Source organism: Toxotes jaculatrix, chromosome 20 (assembly GCF_017976425.1).
Source record: "Toxotes jaculatrix isolate fToxJac2 chromosome 20, fToxJac2.pri, whole genome shotgun sequence".
NCBI lineage: Eukaryota > Metazoa > Chordata > Actinopteri > Toxotidae > Toxotes > Toxotes jaculatrix.
The window spans coordinates 10,453,554-10,471,732 of NC_054413.1; the positions used below are offsets into that span (position 1 = coordinate 10,453,554).

General features: G+C 42.5%; 1 protein-coding gene across 1 annotated transcript in view; it reads left to right on the forward strand.

The window, feature by feature from the left end:
• Nucleotides 1–5,642: 5,642 nt before the first annotated feature.
• sema5a (sema domain, seven thrombospondin repeats (type 1 and type 1-like), transmembrane domain (TM) and short cytoplasmic domain, (semaphorin) 5A) overlaps nt 5,643–18,179 on the forward strand; it is a 114,303-nt gene continuing 101,766 nt past the window's right edge. Inside the window, exon 1 of the mRNA XM_041066298.1 lies at nt 5,643–5,848. The gene's annotated coding sequence lies outside the window, so the exon portion shown is untranslated. The remainder of the gene's footprint in view (nt 5,849–18,179) is intronic.

An 18,179-nucleotide genomic window follows, 5' to 3' on the forward strand; every position in this document is an offset into this window, starting at 1 on the left:
GATGATGGATGTCTGTATTTCCAAATGGTGCCTCCTTTTTAATGAGTTCCTCTGCCATATTGCAGGCTCAATATAAAAAAAAAAAAAAAAAACACGATCTGCATTACTGTGAATAATAAGAAACGATAATATCCCGGTAATGAGTGTGATTATTATCAGTTAATGCAAGTTTTGGTTGCTGTTGTCAGCTTTGCTGGTTATTGTCCCTTCTGTAATGGGGCTGTTCATGAAAGACTGTGTTATCTGAAGGACACAAAAATCAGCTCTATAATATAAAAAGACAGCCATGTGCTACATTTACCAAGAGCATATGTATTTTTAACTAAGTTAAACATCTCTTCCAAAGCTGTTCAGTTTCTTCAGTTTGTGTTGCACTGCCAAACTGTGAAAAGCCCCTCAGATTTTTTTTTGACATTTTTCGTTTCCACTGCAGACCTGAGAAGCAAACATAAATCAAGATTTCCAAAACTCTGGGAGATAGAAATGCAGTGTAGCGAGAAGACCAATCTTGATTTCCTGTGCACACCTGCTTAGAGTGCATCACGGTTCACGCAAATACAAACTCTTTCTTCATTGGTCGGTCTGAAGGTTGCAGGTGTGTTTTGTGTCTGCGTGTGAGCATGTGAAGGACAGAGACAAAGGAACAAAACATGTCATACACATCTGAAAGTGTGTGCACGGTTGCGCACATGTACATTTATCTGTCGAGCTTTTGTGAATGTAATGTAGGTGTGTGCAACATCTGTGCGCCTCAGTTAAACTTGTGCATGTGTGTCTTGGGAGAACAGACAGTTCTGTGCAGCAAGGGGCCAGTGAAGTCACCCTGAAGCACAAGACAGTGTTGAAAGAAACAAATTGCTTCTGCTGAGTTTGAAATTGGAGGATTTATTCCAGTTTCCTGAGACAGTTCGGTCAGTCTTGGTGAACAATCACTTTGGTTCCCCTGTGGCCACGAGGGGAAGTGTACAGTTTATTCGTCTGCTTTAATGTGTGATGTTGCATCGATGTAAAGTCCCATTAGGGATGAAAAGGTGAGAAAGCGGTGGTGACTGCCGAAAAATTTTCTGTAGATAAGATTATGTTTTAAGCTGACAGCGCTGGCACAGTAATACCAGATGCACTTTAAAAATGCATTTTTTCCAATCAGACATTCGCGCAATAGGTGCCATATGGTGGTTCGTACGTACTCACTGGACAATTTCAAGCTTTTTAAAATGAAATATGAATCTTTAATTGAGTGGTATTCCCCTTTTAACTTTGGGTCTGCCTTCAGAAGATTACAGTGCACAGGAGATGGTGGTAGTTTTCCCCACTGTGGCTTTTCTGGATTATACGCGCCTTGAGTACTTACATAAGTGGCTTTATTTTTCTATCCATTTAGCCATGGGTAGCTTTTTGCCTACTCTATCTCCACTTAAATTGCTTTTGGCTTCTCAAAATTACTGACTGGGAATAAAACATCTTCTTAACACAGATGAAAATCAGCAGACTGCACTCTTTGCTCTGAATGGTGAACGCTATGCCCAGCAGTCACATACATAATTGTCCTCTACAGCCTCACCCTCTCGATTTTGACATTAATTAATCTGAAGCAATCTCCAAACTGCCCATGGGGCCAAGACCTCACGCCTCCAAACCTTCAATTCCCATGATTGAATTTCACAGAGTTCATCTCTCCAACCCTTAACTTTACCTCTTCGCTAATGGTGATCGAAAAAAAAAAGAAAGAAGAAGACTACTCTAAAAAAGAAGAAGATAAGAAAAAAACTCTCACCATCAGCCATATTCTTTTTGCTATCCATCATGGGCCATAGAGGGGAGGACAAAGACAAATACAGCCAGCCAGAATCTGGGCAGAAAGCGAGAAAGATGACCCCCCTGGACTCCGGTGCTGCATTTCATTATCTCGCTCAGTCCATTCGTTCACTACCTTTGGATGGACTGAGCCCCAAAAACACTCTATCATACCCTTAAGTTGCTTTGTGCCACACTGGTGTGGACTGGAAAGACCCACAAGGAAAAGATAAAGATGGAGTAAACATCCATGATGATGTTATAAGCGAGGACAGGACAGTGCTAACACACTGATGTTTAGCAGGGTATAAGTTTAGGAATCTCATTAGTTTTGCTGGTATTTGGTTACAAACCAAAGTACTTTTGACCCAATGATGGTACTATGTGGAAAATGAAAGGATCACCAAAGGTGTTATAATTCATCCTTAGTAGGGTGTAAATGTTGGTACCTAATTCCATGGCAATCCATAAAATACTGTAGCTGTCTAGAGATTTCAGTCTGGACTGACCACCAGACCGACATAGCCATCCCTAGACCTATTACACAAAATGCAAGGGGTCAAAGTATGAATAAGTATTATCTGATATCTTTCCCTGTCTTTAGCTGATTAATAGGACTTATAGAGACTTCAACCTCTTAATAATTTTGCTGAGTCTTTCACCTCCAGAAGTGCTGTCCTTCCTTGTCGCAGACATACTTCCTCTCACGCCCTGACAGTTACAGCATCATTGTCCAATCCTTCCTCCCGTAGAGCGTGGCAATGAAAGTAGATGTTGTGGAGTCCTGGCACTACAAGGCCCCTGGATGCTGCTGCTGCTGCAGGGGCACAGTATAAGGCTGAGTAAGCCTGAGAAATTGCATGGCTTTGGCCCTGCTGCAGCGTGGGATGGCTCATTGAGTCTGCAGGTATGGATCAGAGTGAGGAATGACTGCAGTCTTTCACAGCTGGCCAGCTTCTTGCTCTTTCTCCCTCACCCTTGCTATCTTTTCATCCTCTTCCTCCCACTAACCCTGTCTGTCCCCACTTTTAATCCTCAGCTTCTTTTCTCCTGGGAAAAAGACCAAAACACCCTCCTCCCTCTCACTCACCTGTACTCTCACCTCTCTGAGTCAGTAAATCCGACAGTCATTCCTGTACAATCGCGCACGTGCACAAGCGTCTGAGTGTGCCCGTATCTCAGCTTCCACCTGTAAAAATGTTGCATTTATGTGTCAGTGAGTGTGCGCGCGTTTGAGTGTGTTTTGCATGTCCCAGTGGTTGACTGGTTGGCCAACTGTGTTTGCTAGGTGTGAGCTGACCTGGGGTTTGAAATGGCAGAGGAACTGCATGACAGATGGTGTGTTTGAAAGACAGATTTGGGGGCTCGGCTACGGTCAACTGAGGTTTGGCACCGAAAGGACAGCTTGGCCTGCTGTTATTATCTCCCCTCCTTCCATCACGGTTGGCAGACACACATAACATGCACAGAAACCATTACACATACACATGTTCACAATGAGGAAACACGATTATGAGTAGACATGTCGAAGAATATTCTCAAATTAGTTTTTTGTCCTGTCTCGAGTAGCTTTTTTCCATAGATAAAAGTTGACCTTCAGTTCCTTTCATCGTGACATTACTTTGAAAATATTATTTGGTCACTGCACTTAGTAAAGTAAGAAAAAAATATAAAACTCCATTTCTTCAAAAATCAAAAAGATGAAACACTATCCAAACACACACACACACTCGACACACATCGGTGTATACACACATAAAGACACCCTACTGAGATCATGTACAACCAGGTGAAATATAGGAGGCTCCTTCTGAAACTGAATTTTATTTATTTATTTTTTGTGGTTGCCTGGCAACTTGAGTTAGTTTGCCTGACATCAAAACAGGCATGCTGGGCAACAAAGGTGGCCCTGCAAACGCACGCACACACACACACACACACACACACACACACACACACAAAACAGCCAGATGAGACTTGAATGGTTTAGGTGTAGGTTTGATTCACTCCGTCTCAGGCCTCCAATCAACCAATGTAATCTCCCAATCATCACCATCACAGACTCCGATAGCTCATTTGAGGACACTGTGTTGTTTTTTTTTTTTGCTTTTTGTTTTTTTACTGATGAAACTTGGTGGTGCAGCTCATACTGCTGAAGCCTCACTCTGAAGTTTAGCTGGTGCTCTGGGGGATTACACTTTTGGCTTTGAGCAAGTAAAACATCCATTGTGCAGGAGAGCAAACCATGCAGAGTAAAAAGAGAGTCTTAAATTCCTGAAGCAAGGAAGAAAAGTTCTGGAGGGTCACGGCACTTTCAGTGGTGGAAACTATATTTGATGGCTGGTTTTCTAACAGCAGTTTGACTTAGTTTAATGTGTTAAAACTTAGTTTATTGTTTCTTTTAGTTTCTTCATTGTATTTCTCAAGAAGGTGGCATGCCATATCTTCATCCAGTCTGTTCTTATCAGCTGTTTTAATAAAGCAGATCTGCTCTCCCTGCCCTCTCTTATGCAACAAGAGAAAGGAAAAGGTTAACCACGCATTTCCCAGAGTTGCGTGGAGGCCACTTGAAATGTAAATCTCAGCTTTACCTCCCCCCCTGTTGTGGGTTGCTACATTTTTATGAAAATTACCTGATTTGAATTGTGGGTACACATGGAGCCAAGGCATTCACTGAGGCACGCTCCTGTTCTAACGAAGAGGCGTATTAACAGGCTGTTGTTGACTCCACTATACGTGTCTGTCAAAAAGACAGACACACACTTTGTGTCATGGCCCTAAAGCTTTCAACGACACTCTTTGGGCTTTTGGAGCTTGATAGAGGCTGCGTTCATTGCGCCGGGGGATAAATAGGTAATTGAACTGGGGATGTCACTATTAAAATACACAAAGCCACAGAAACACAGCACTGTCACTATTTTTGCTCCTCTTTTCTCACTCTTACACTCACGCTCACATTAGACATGACATGTCTGCTTTCTAAAAAGATCAGTGTGCTGCTGTTCAAAGAGCAGACTGAAAGAATGAAGCTTTTAAAATGTGTGTATTTTCTCAGTTAAAAACACTTTGTGTGTATGTGTGTGTTTGTGTGTTGCAGTTACAAAACACTTCATCCACAATTTTGGACACCTGGGTCCCAGTGGTTACAGATATGAGGGTTCAAGCCCCACTTTCAGTAAGCATCCTCTCTCCTGAAGTGTCCTTGAAACGGAATCCTCACCAGCTCTGTCACAGAAAGCACAGTTTTTGGAGGATTTACAAATAAAAAGATGTGAAAAAAAAATAATGTTTGAATCACCAATCACTATATTGCATTGAGGTAAAAATGTCCAAATAGCTCAAACTGTCCACATCTCTCTCATCCCACTTGTAGCTGCAGCGGTTTGTGGGCTGTAGTCCTCTCCTCCACCTGCAGGACAGCTGTGCGCCGCTGCCACGTCTCTCCTCGCTGTTGGAGTGGACGCGCAAAGTGGGAGCGCACTCCTAGGCTATGAAAACCCAGGCTGCTCGCTCGTGGGATGCGCAGCTGTGACTGAGAGCAGCATTGGACACATCGCCCACCCATCTCCACACCTCTTGGCTTTTTTGAGCACCAGCACTAAGCGTTTTAGTTGAAGGAAAGTTTTTTTTTTTTTTCATTCTTTTTTTTTTTTTTTTTTTTTATTCGGCGCCGTTGCTTTTTCGCTCACGCGTCCTCCTCCAAAGAAGCGGAGGCATATTGTCTGTGGCGCAGCGCGACAGTGCGGTGTCCGATTACAAACCGTGCGCCGAGGAGCCACCGGCGCAGAGCGCTCCTCTGTGGGGGCAGAAATAGAACACAGGGCTCCGGAGGGACGAGAGAGAGAGAGCGAGAGAGAGAGAGCGCAGAGGAATCTCTGCAGAGAGAGAAGGAGTTTTACCGAGGTCGATTCGTGGCGAGAGACACGACAGAACTGGGGATATTTCATCTTCAGCTCATTTTATTTTCTGTTTCCCCGCACTATACTCTTCTCACCGGGACGAGACACGCAGCTTCGCTCCCTGCTAGATGAACGGGAGTTGGGCACCTCACTTGGTAAGTCGAAACGTTTTTTTTTAAATTATTATTATTATATTATATTTCGTGCACCTGCTTTTATTGTTAAGACATGTCTCAGGCTTCTGCAGCCATTCCGTGTCCAAACGCAAAATTATTTGTTTTCTCCTGAAAACAAACGAGTGACTTCTCTTGCTTGTCTTTTTTTTTTTTTTTTTAATTATTATTATTATTGTTATTATTACAATTGCATCGCCTGTTAAAAGAGGTTAGACACATCTTGATGTCCAAGAGAATATGCCAGCACCTGACAGGAACCGCGCATTAATTCACAAATCCAAAATCCCCCAACGTAAATAATCAGTTTTTTAGAAGTTTTGCATTTTGCTTTTCGATGCCTGGCCGCTTGGTGGTGCTGGCAGAGTGCAACCTTCACCGGGTCCTTGACTGAGAGCTTTCATCAAATCTTTCTATTTCAACAAAATTCGACAGCACTTTTTTTTTCTTTTTGTTATTTGTTTTTTTTTTTCCTGTCTTCTCTTAATATCTTGTGACAACAGCCTGTGTAGCACAAGTCCACTGCAATTCACTGCAGCAAGTGCACAAGTACATTCTGAGAGAAGCATGAAAAAATGTTACTGGGTCTGATTTTTAAAAAAACCGAAAATAGTCCAGAAAAATGCCTGTGCACCGGCCCTGAAATCAGTCAATGCCTTGACAGCCCAGATTGAAATTGAGACATTTTGTGCACACTCATGTTCTTTGGTTAGTTGTGATATCCCCACCTTTCTCATTTCTTTTCTGTGTTTTTATTTGTGGTTGTAGAGAAACTGTCCCTGCTTTTATATGTGGCTTTTAAACCCTGCATTATTAGATTTTCATTGGTGAAATTATGACAGCTGTGAATGCACAAAGGACAAGGACAGAGTACATGCCATATATGATACATGGATTGTATTCAGTATAATACTAGAATTTTACATTTAACAGCAGAAACTAGATGTGCCGAGCTTCTTTCATCCTGTACATTCCTATTTGAGACCTTCCAACCGCACAGCTCTAACTTCAGGTTTCTCACACAATGGTAGAGCCAGAGCTGAGTCCTTGAGGGTTTTTTTTTTAAACTTATTTGTAAAGTTATTTGAATAAAAGCTTCACTTGAACTTTTTTCTTTATTGTAGTACCCCTCTCTTTCCCAAAAGTCATCCTTATGCAGTATCAAGTGTACTATTTGTCAGTGAGCAGGTTCAGGAGGATTAGACAAGTGAAATAGACAATGGAAAAAGCTCTACCTGTGCTGTAGGTGTTAGGACATGCCAGCTCCGTCCCCGACTCTCACCAGCCCTGCAGCGGGTTTAGGTGAACTCTTATCTCCAATCCTGATCATGCTGATTAGTGTACGATTAATCGAACATAATTGTTAACTGTGTCACTTATTCACCAGTTTGTGTTTTTTTTTTTTCCAAGCCCGGAGCAAGCACCTTTTTTAGAAAACATGCAAATGTTGTCTCCACAGTATAAAGCACAGAGCATCTCTTTTCCAGTCTATGTGGTTTGGTTTGGCTTGGTCAGGTTAGCTTTTTGGGACTTGAAAGCCACTGTTCTAATAAACACAGTCAGCTTTCTCTGCTCCTGTGCCCTCAGACCCATGAGGATGTTCTGGCTTGTGTGTCCTGTCACACTGTGTTCACCAATGAATAACAAAAAAAAACCTTATCCAGATGGTAGAATCATTTTAGGCTCACAGTCTCTTGGCCTTTATTAGACAGTGGATGCTAAAATCCCCCAGGAAAAAGAGATGAAAAAGAAATACTAAATGAGAGTGAGAGGGATGGCGTGAAAGTGCTGAATCAAGAAGAAATCGTGTGACATAATGCCTTTTGGCAAAAGTTGCCGTTACATATTGCAGCTGAAACGCTAGAGAAGCTCTCCATGGCGGACAAAAACAACATTGGAGGTGCAGTGACTGACCGGTTAATCGATTACTTGATCAACAGAAAATGAATCTACAAATTGTTTGATTATTAACCTCCCAACATGTGGTTGCAGCATCTTTAGTGTGAGTTTTTTCTGTTTTTTCCTCTGCCATGTCATATCATACCCTTGTATGATATGAATAAATTTAGGGTTTGGACTGTTTGTCGTACAAAATAAGACATGTAAAGACAACACTTTCACTACAATCACATTCTGAGAAGCTGAGGTGGACACGTGTTACTATTTTCTGACTAAATTATTAATCGTTTCATTAATGGGCAAGTGTTATGATGGCAGTTTAATCAGTCAAGTCATTTTTAAGCAGGAATATCATCTTTAATTTGGCTGTAGCTCCTCAGATGTAAATATTTACTTATTTTGTAGTAGTAAATTTACTATCTTTGAGTTTTGGGCTGTTGGTTCAATGAAACAAGAAAGCTGAATATGCCAGCTTGGGCTTTGGAAAACCATGATTTTCACTAGTTTCTGACACTTTGTAGACAACGAAAACAATTTATTAATCGAGAAAACAACTTGTAGATTAATCAAAAATGGAAATAATTGGTAGTCGCAGCCTGAAAGAAAAGTAACGCTTGCACTCCCGCACTGTTGAGTCATAACAGAGGTGTGCAGCAGCAGATCCAGATGAGCCCATAGTATAGAAACCAGCCACACATTCCAGCGCTGAGTGAAGAGCAGCGTATGATTAGCGTGATTGATATTTGCTCTGTGTTGGGAATTTGCCCGTGCGCTGACACAGAACACCAGCACAAACACTGCAATTAGTCCCAGCCAGGAGAATTCCATGATGAAAATGACCCCAGCGGCCTCAGCGGGCTGTGCGGTCGCTATGGAAACCAGTTGAATGACAAGCCCATTGTCGTCGACCTTTGTGATTCAGCATCCCCTCGAGGGTCGAGCCCTGTTGGGAGGGAAAGTGAAAGGCATTATCATGCACATGTAAACTAAACAGCCATTACCCTCTGGCCCCTTGGTGCTCTTTAAGGCCCTTTGGTTACTTATTTATCTGACACCAGCAAGATGGGGCTTTGGGATGGTTTGTCTGTGTACACACAGACACACAAAAGATCTGGCTTTATTGGCTGTGAATTGCACGGAAGCCCTGATTTTACAAATTCTCCTCAGTGGATGATTTATTTCTCTCGTGCAAGTAAACTCGAAGACTCAGACAATAGTTGAAGTGGTGTTCTGTACTTCCCTGCTGTGCTTTGTCCTCTCACTACCACAGGCTATTTATACATCACAACCACTTTGCCATTATCTCATCCCTCCCTTGTTCCTTCTGCCACTTCTGATTTCAAGACTGTAGTAGCTCCAGAGAAGCATTCCGCATGTTACAAGACACTGATTCAAAATATTTGGGTTCATTTTTAGTGCTCCTTGAGGTTTTGTGGTTTATTTCTGCCGGTAGCAGCGTTTTCAGATACATTTCTGACCTATCCCTACATGACAGAGAATGTTGTCGGGGTGAAAGCAAATAGTTCTATCTTTTTTTTTCCTCTTCTGCCATTCTCGCTTATTTGGTGCGATGGTGAGATGTTGCTATGGCTACTTCAAGGTTTCCTGCAGGGGATTTGAGGGCCCCGTCCGTCACAAAGGAAAAGAAAATGTTGGCAAAATAAAAGTTTATCATCCACGCCACTTCTGTTCTTTAAAGGCCAAAAGTGTCACGGCGGTTGTCATAGAGATTGTGAGGACGACATGCGATGCACAATGCATAGCATCTGTTGTTTATCCTCACAAAAGCCTACATAACATATCATTGCTGCCATACAGACTGAGTGCAGTTACATCTCTTGCTGTCAAGGTGAGCTCTGAAGAATGAAGCAGATGTGGTGCCATTATTTCCAAACACTTTGTGACTGTTTTCTGTAAAGAATGTTCTACAGGAAGGATACACAGGTGGAGTAAAGTGAGCTAAAGTGACGTCTTGTGCTCAATTTAAGCGCTCACATGTACAAAACGAAGGCTGATTAGTGAAAAGAGCCGGAAATGAAGTGGTAAAAAGTGCGCGTGTGCTTGTGTAGACACAAACATCACATACTCACTTCAGTTCTCTTGTGGGACTGATCCTTGTAAAACAGGCAGGGGGAAGCTGTGGTAATTTCACACTGCATGCTAAACAGCAGAAACAGCACAGGGGGCAGGTGGAGGAAATAATTTGAGTTCACAGTGTGGCGTGGGGGGGGGGGGGTCTCGGGCAAGTGATATGTCATCCTGGATGCACTATTATTTCTGCTGCTTGGATCCAAGAATGAATGTCTGTGGTTTGAGTAAAACATCCAGTTTCATGTCCGCACGTCAGAGGGAATTAGCACGGCTAAACCAGCCTTCACCCACCAGTACTGTTACATTACATTAGCTCTGTCCCTCTCTCCACTACAACCTCAAACCCCACTCAAATAGCAGAGGGATCTGTCTTTTAACCGCGATGCCAGCACAAGGAGAAGAGAGCGAAACTCTATTTGGGTCACGATTAAATAATCCCCAAAGCCTCTTTTTCACTGGGGATCAAGCCAAGAGGGTGTTTGAAAGGTTAAACAGAGATGGATCCGAACTTCCGTGACAACAGGAGAAGCGATTATTGTAAACTTACTTAAGTTTGGAGTTTGTTGTACTTCTCTTTTGCTAACGAGAACGAGCAATTCGAGGCGAGGAGAAGGCGACGAGGGGAGAGGGGAGAGAGCGGCGGAGGGTTGCGTGTCGAGGTGTAATGAGTCAGGGGAAAAGAGGTGAAGAAGAGAGTTTTAAAATGAGAGATCGAGGAAGAAAGAGCGAAGAGGCTTTTGCTGGTCTTTGTTTATTGACTGATTGAGTGCCACGGGGGCCATTTGAAGGGTGAAATGAGTCATGAGTTGTCACCAAACACACACAGAGACACACACACACTTTTTCGTCTCTGGGCTGTCACCCAGCTGTATTTCTCTGGAAGATGAATGGCTGTGAAGCATGAATGAGAGGATCATTTGATAGCGGCGCTCGGCTCGTATATTTCTCTTTTATAGGAGCTTCTTCTTTCAGGCTGCAGCTTGTACCTCTGAGGTGGGAGCAAAAGTGGACTGCCTCCTGTGAGACTTTGACACTCTTCTCTATGTATAGTCACAGCTAAATTAGCAGCCTGCACTTATTACTAAAGCAGGTGCATGAGGGTGTGTGTTCAGTGTGTTTATTTGTGTCACGTGACGTTGTGTTTGCCATATGTTTTTCATATCAGCAGGAAGATTTAATGTTGCTAAAGTCTTTCGTGGGATTGAGTTTTTTTTTTTTTTTTTTTTACTCCTCATGGGACGTGCATCACCGTGTCTTATCTTTACAGAGCATATCATTATACGATAAGAAGCTCTTTTGATGTGATGTGTTTGGAACTATCTGAGCTTCATCTATCGCAGTGCTGCAAACAAGCAGAGAAGCTCTAATTTCATCAGTGAGGGGATATAAATACAGAAAATCCTTTAATCTTCAGCAAATGAAAACATTTATCTCTACTTTGAAATCATTATGAAGGGGTAATCAGAGCAATATCCTCGAAAAAAAAAATAAAAAAATTCAAGATGCAAGAGGATGCTTCCCTCGGCAGATGAATGAGAAAAACAAAATTACAGAGCCGTGCTGTATTCTTTTTATCCGACCTTATATGAAAGTCTGCGATAGCATCTCTAAGATAAAGCGGCCCACTACTTGTAGTTTGGCCATGCAGGAAAAATGGGAACGGAAGAAAGATACAGAGGGAGATTAGGGGAGAGATATAAAGAGAGGAGGAGACATTGGACAGCGCAGATAGAGGTGAAAAGATAAGAACTTAAGTTTCCCCACACAAAGAGGGGAGGTGCCTGCTTTTTGAATGGTGGGAAAAAAAGGGACAAAAGAAAGAAAAAAAGAGGAATTATAAAGAGATAGAAGGGGTGATACAAGAATTGACTAGCAGACAGGCAGGCTGAGCGGCTTTCAGAGAAATTGTTAAATATACAAGGAGGAGCTTTTCTCGAGGGAGACAGCGCAGCGGTCTGGTCGGTCCCCGGATGCATCTGTGTGCTGGACTCATCTGTCAGTGCAAAAGGTCCTTAGAGAGGGAAGGACAGAGAGACAGGCAGGACGGGACAAGACAAGGGAGAGAAAAGCAGGCGCAGGGAGCAAGAGAGGAGATGATGACGGAATGACAGGAGAGTGATACAGAGAGACAGGGGAGATCTGACAGAGAAAAACAAGATGAAGGAAGAGAAAAAGAAGCAAAGACGATGAACAGGACGGGTCTCCCTCACTTTTCAAAATCCTCAATTCTCACACACTATCATTTCAGATTGACTAAAGTGTCTCCAAACTGTATCCTCTCACTGTAAAATTCAAATGTTGCCGCTGCTGAAGTCGACATGCTCACCTGAATTGCCTTCAATCATTGCCTCACACTCAAAACCATAAACCACAATGAGTAGCACTGAGGGATTTGGAGTCTTGATGCCCTGGGTTTCGCCTCTCAGGTTACATACAGTGGTGGAAAGTAACTAAGTACATTTGCTAAAGTGCTGTACAAAAGTGCCTTTTTGAAGTATTTGTACCTTACTCTAGTTTTTCCATTTAATGTTGCTGTATATTTCTACCCCACCACATTTCAAAGGGTAATACTGTACTTTTTATTTTGCTACATTTATTTAATAGCTGTAGTTATTAGTTCCTTACTAGATTTAGATTTTACATTAAAAAAACATGATAGGCTTTAAAAACACTGCATTATTAAGGATTACACCAGTGGTTCCCAGCTTTCAAGAAAAATCAGGGTCTTGGTTTGGCTCCTTTTTCACATTGCAGATGTCTATAAGTAGTTGGCAGTGAAAGAAAGAGACATTTCTCCTCTACAATTCTCACATTATTTTATTTAAATAACCGTTTGAGGCCAGAAGAGTTAAAATTATCCTATATTTCACAAAAAGCAAAGATTAGACAAAAAGTCCAAAAACTGAAAACAGATTTATATACAGTTTTTTTCTTCCTTCCTCTCCCATTAATCACCTCACAACCACTCAGCCTTATCTTGTGACCCTTTAGAGGGGACCCGACCCCTAGGTTGAGCTCTACTGGAATAAACTACCTCACCGTATAAAAAGATAAACTACCCACGTCTAGACCAGCTACATCAGTAAAATGCTACTTATGCATTGTTGCATCAGTATTAAAGCTCTAATAATGTAATGAATAGTAATAAATCAGTCACAGGAACCATTTTTCTGTAGAAGTAAGTATAAGTAAGTATATTAAAGTATATTTTGCTGATAATACTTGGTGCTATTACCTATGTGAAGTATCTGAGTACTTCCTCCACCACTGTGTAGAGGTTGTTGGGCTCATGTCTTGCCTGAGAGGAAGACTGCAGACACTACTCAGGGCTGAAAAAACACTGCCACCTCCTCTGCATCTTTTTTGTATAAAGGAAAATTTTAAATGTAAATTCATTAGAATTGAACCTCATTCAAAAAGGGCAAAGTTATCATAAAGTATCCACTCGCCACCAAGACAACCAAACATGATTTTAAAAGGTTAGCGCATAAATAATGCATCAGTTTACATAGTATTTCACTGAGCGACCTCTGACTTCACTGTGTGTCTGAAACCAAACCTATGCCCTTGAAAGAAAGACGAGTAAAAAGCTTGACACGAGTAGGAAAGCACAGTCTTGCGGTCTTAATGATAGACCACTTTTGCACACACACACACACACACACACCTACTACATTGTTTTCCAAAACTTTTCCTGCAAACACGACACTCTTTACACACACTCCAGACATGAGACTCTCATGAGTCATGCCCTTTAGTGGTCTATGTGGAGCATGTATGCGAATGTGTAGTCTACGCCAGTGGATAGACACAATGCTGCCTCAGTTCTGAAGGTGAAAACCACACAGAGGATGTGTGGTCTGATCTAAACCACCAGCAGTGAATAACAAACCACTTATTATTCCTTCTGAATAACATTTCATTCTTCCTTGAATAAACCATCAGGAAGAATGAACTCTCAGTTAGAAAACTGGCTGCCTGGCTGTCCGCCAGCGGTGAGCACCTTATTTTGTTGACTGCACATTTACAGTTCGCTAAGCTGACTTGACTCTGATTTTTTTTTTTTTTTTTAACCTCTGTGCATGAGAAGAAGTGGTCATCTGGAGTTGAATACTATTGTTACCATTTTACAAGAGTGGGAGTTTGATTTCAAGGGATATTTTGTTATGGAACATTAAGTCTATTAAAAGTCTAGCCAGGTACTGAACTTAATGCAATAAGGATATCAGTTGCTGCAAAAGACAATGGAGTAATTCTAGAGGTATTGCCAGGAGTGTCTTTTTTTCCCAAACACAGTGTTGGTTGGCTAATACAGTGGTCTGATTATGCTGTTCATGAAACAAGAGAATGTTTCTATTCTCCCGCTGAGGCTCTATTGTGTTGCTGAATTCCCCCGAGATGCGAGTTACGTTCAAGAGTTGTGCTGACTCGCTGCCTGTGCTTCTTCCTCTGCTCTGCCCTGTTGGGACTAAAGTGGATTGTTTAAAGATTCTCCAGGATGAGACGTGTTTTTCTCCTTCCTCGCTCTTGCATAGACAGGAGACCAGTGAAATACAAATAAACACCAAAGGGCCCGAAAAACACACATCCCAGCGAACACGCGCGTTTAAAGGTGTTTTACTGTGTACCGTTGTGTTGTCTTAGCAGAAGAGATGAGTGTTAAGCCCCCGCAGCATCATGCAGTGTAGACCCGAGAGAGGAGAGATAAAGAGATGGAGAAAGATGAAATCAACAAAAAAAAAAAAATCACTAAGAATAAGCAAACCAGCGCAAGTTCAGGCAGTTGCAATAATATCCCTGCGTACAAATATGAAGAATATTAAGAGTTCTGATGGTTTTTTTTTCGTCCATGTCTTCAGGTGTGTGTGTGTGTGTGTGTGTGTTTGACCTGCAGAGGTCAGCGGGGTGACTCTGAGCAAAGGCTTCAATTTCACTTTCTCAGAGATGAGTTTGCTCTCGGTGGCTGACCTCAGCTTGACCAGGCGTGACCCCCAACCCTGACTCCAACCTTAGATATAAATATAGCTGTGGGAGAAAGGTGCCGAGATGCATGAAAACACACACTCTTTCAGTGCTCACCATGACAGCGGGGGGGAAAAAAAGAAAATGACCACTTTCCTTAATGAGAATAAGCTGGGATCATCTCAATCAAATCATTATAAATGGAGGATAAAGCGGATTTTGTTGTAGGAAGCCTTTGCTGTTGTTTTTGACTCGAGCTGTTGCTGAACTCTTAAGACAGGCACAGCGAGGGAGGGAACTCCTACGCAGAGGATAAATTTCCTCTGGACTTGCCATACCGCAACACTTTGTTGCAGCGCTCTTGTTGTCATTAAAAATAGACCTCTGCCCTTCTGAAGCAAGGGCCCCGTAGCATCCTGGTCTATTTTGTGCTCCGTGCTGTTCCCCAAAGGCTCTCTGACTAGAAAAGTACTCCCATCTCTGCAACAGTTAAGGGCAAAGGGGGATTCTTTACTGCGGGGTCGACGTCTTTTTATTGACTTTAGGAAAGTGCACGGAAAGGAGTTGTATCACACAATGCGAAGAGGAAACTGTTGCTAGAGACCATCAAGCAGCTGATACTCAAGAGGTAATTGTGCGAGTGAAGATTGTTGAGTTTTGTTTTCCTTACAATGCCTCTGATGGTGTTACAAGAATCTGGAATTTGTAGCTGGAGATCTACAAACCATTCAGAACTGTTTTTAGAGAAAGGGGGGATGTTTTTTTCTCCTCTCCCTTAAGCCCATTATAGCTCCAAACCTCCCTCTGACTGCACTGAAAACCATAATATTAATACAATACTTTATTCATCTCCAGAGAGAAATAATCTTTTTTCACCATCCCTCCTCCTGATATGGAAGGTCATAGTGCAGGCTTGGGATCCAGTAACTTATCCAAGGATACCAGCAACACTCAGTGTTCAGTTTTACAGGCAGTGTTTGTGTGTGTGTGTGTGTGTGTGTGTGTGTGTGTGTGTGTGTGTGTGTGTGTGTGTGTGTGTGTGTGTGTTAATGGACATGAAACAACAGCAGTTTTGGCTTCTTGGAGCCGTTTCAGTCCAAAACAACCACAGGCGGTGGCAGGTCTCTGTGTACACAAAGAGACCCACTGTAACCTGTCATTGTCATCAGCGGAGCTCCACACCCACACTGACTCCCCTTCTCCCCCCTCACTGAGCCTCATGTATCATAATTAACACTTTCTCATTCCAAATATATGTTTCTTCTTGCCTGGTTTTAAAAAGAAGTGAGTTCTTTTAGTAATTGCATATCTGCACACATGCATGCTCCCCAGTGAGATTTCTCATCCTCTCTTATATGTAGAGCTCATCAGTTTTAACTGAAGCAATTATAGTAATTGGCAGGTTACAGTCACTTTATTCCATCCTTCACTCTTTAGTGCTTCTAAGTCATCCTTTTCCTCTCTCCCGGTGTGAATCGACAAACTCCTGCATCGAAATTATGTTTTTCAGAAGGTGCAAAAGCCAGTTACATGTTGGCAAATAATTAAAAAAAAAAATACAGAAAGGCAGAAAGGGCTAAAATATTTCGAACACAAATAATCGGCACCCACATCTAGCTGAGGAGCGTGATTACTGCGAAGGAGGTAAAGGATGTTAATTGCAGTGTACAGTCACATGATTTACTGCTATTGTTGTAAAGCAGTGGTAGCAGAACGTACCCTAAAGAAACAATTACACAAATCATACTGTTATTCCTGCCACAGTGGCTGGACTATAATTTAGCCGCATGTCTGATTCAGTGTCTGGTCCCACACAGTCTGTCACTCAAAATTACCTGTTTCTCCCTCTTTTTTTTTTTTTGGTAACGCATCCCCATCACATCACACATAACCACTTTCACGCACTCTGTATAGAGAGGAATGCGACTTGACGGGTTGATTAATGCAGATCATCCAGCTGTATCATTCCCTTGAGAACAAAAACAGCTTTCACATGTATTAGATACATATCCACAATTGCAACAAGATGAATGCTCACACAGGAAAGAATAAATTAATATATGGATAATAAAAGACTGACACAGTAAAAGTGAACTTAACACTTGGCAAGTTGGGAGGGTAAGAAGTAACAGAGCCGGAGCTTAGCACACCTGGAGGCCACATGTGGATTTCTCCAACCCCCCCCCCCCCCCCCCCCCACCGGCGACCTAGGTTGGAAAACTCCATCGTCATCATTATAACTAAGGGTGGAGGGGATCATTAAGTCATTATTTATGTGCTCTCTGCTGTTTTATCACCTCCAGACACAGTCCCACAATGCAGACACCCACACTCACAGCCCCAGAAGAATAACCTAATTGTATGGGGTGGCCAGGGGGTCCCGTCTAATAGAAAAAGTGCAGACATTAACAGCCCGGCCCAGTTGTAGACACGACTGAGTCTCAGTTTTGTTTTGTTTTTCCTCCCTGCGTTAAGCTCATTTACACCTAGTGTTGATTTTTCTTTACACGCTGCTCCCTGAATGAACCTTCACGTCCAGATTTTCCTCCAGCTTGAGGGATGAGGTAGCAAATGGGAAGTTTTTACAGGCAATTTCCCCTTTACAATAACGGCAGTTTGCTTGATAAGCCCTGGATAGCAACACACTGCAAACAGAGCACTTTAAGCTGCCACTTGACCAATTTCGGCTACTTTCCCCCCCCCACAACATTTCCTAACCTCTAAACGCAGCTGGGCTGTTAAAGGTTGTTTTTCTTTCGTGTATGTGAACTGGTTTTATTTCAGGCTGCCTTTCCTTATCAGTCTGAATCAGTTCTCACCCATTCTGTCATCATTTCACACTGTGATGTATGATTACAGTCATATGATCGTAGTTTACATAAAACAAAACCTAACAGGAAAAAAAAAGGGAAGCCTGGCGTGTTTGTGAAAACAGAGACATACGGGGTAGAGCTGGTCTAACAGAAACTAAAAGGGCGAACTGGAGTAGAATTGGACGTTAAACAGATCTGCACTGTGCTGCACCTGGAGCTGTGGCTCCTGTGAAAGGCCATGTAGAGTCAGCTCTCCAGACACCGCAGTCCCAGTCCCAGATACTTCGAATACCGCTGTTTCCCTGTGGTGTTTCTTTTCCCTTTAGTTTAAAAGAAGGAAACTGTTGCTTTTCCAGCTGTGCCTGACCACCTCACCCTGCGCCCGTTCCCCTGTTGTTTTCATGTCCTGATTCGTTTACCTCTGCGGGACCGCTCTCCTGACACATGACATACTGGACTAGACTGGAGAGATGTGAGGAATTGTAGTTTTATGGCATGTGGTGTGTGTTATTTATGGAAATCCCACTCTTCACAGCAAAGCCGCACTT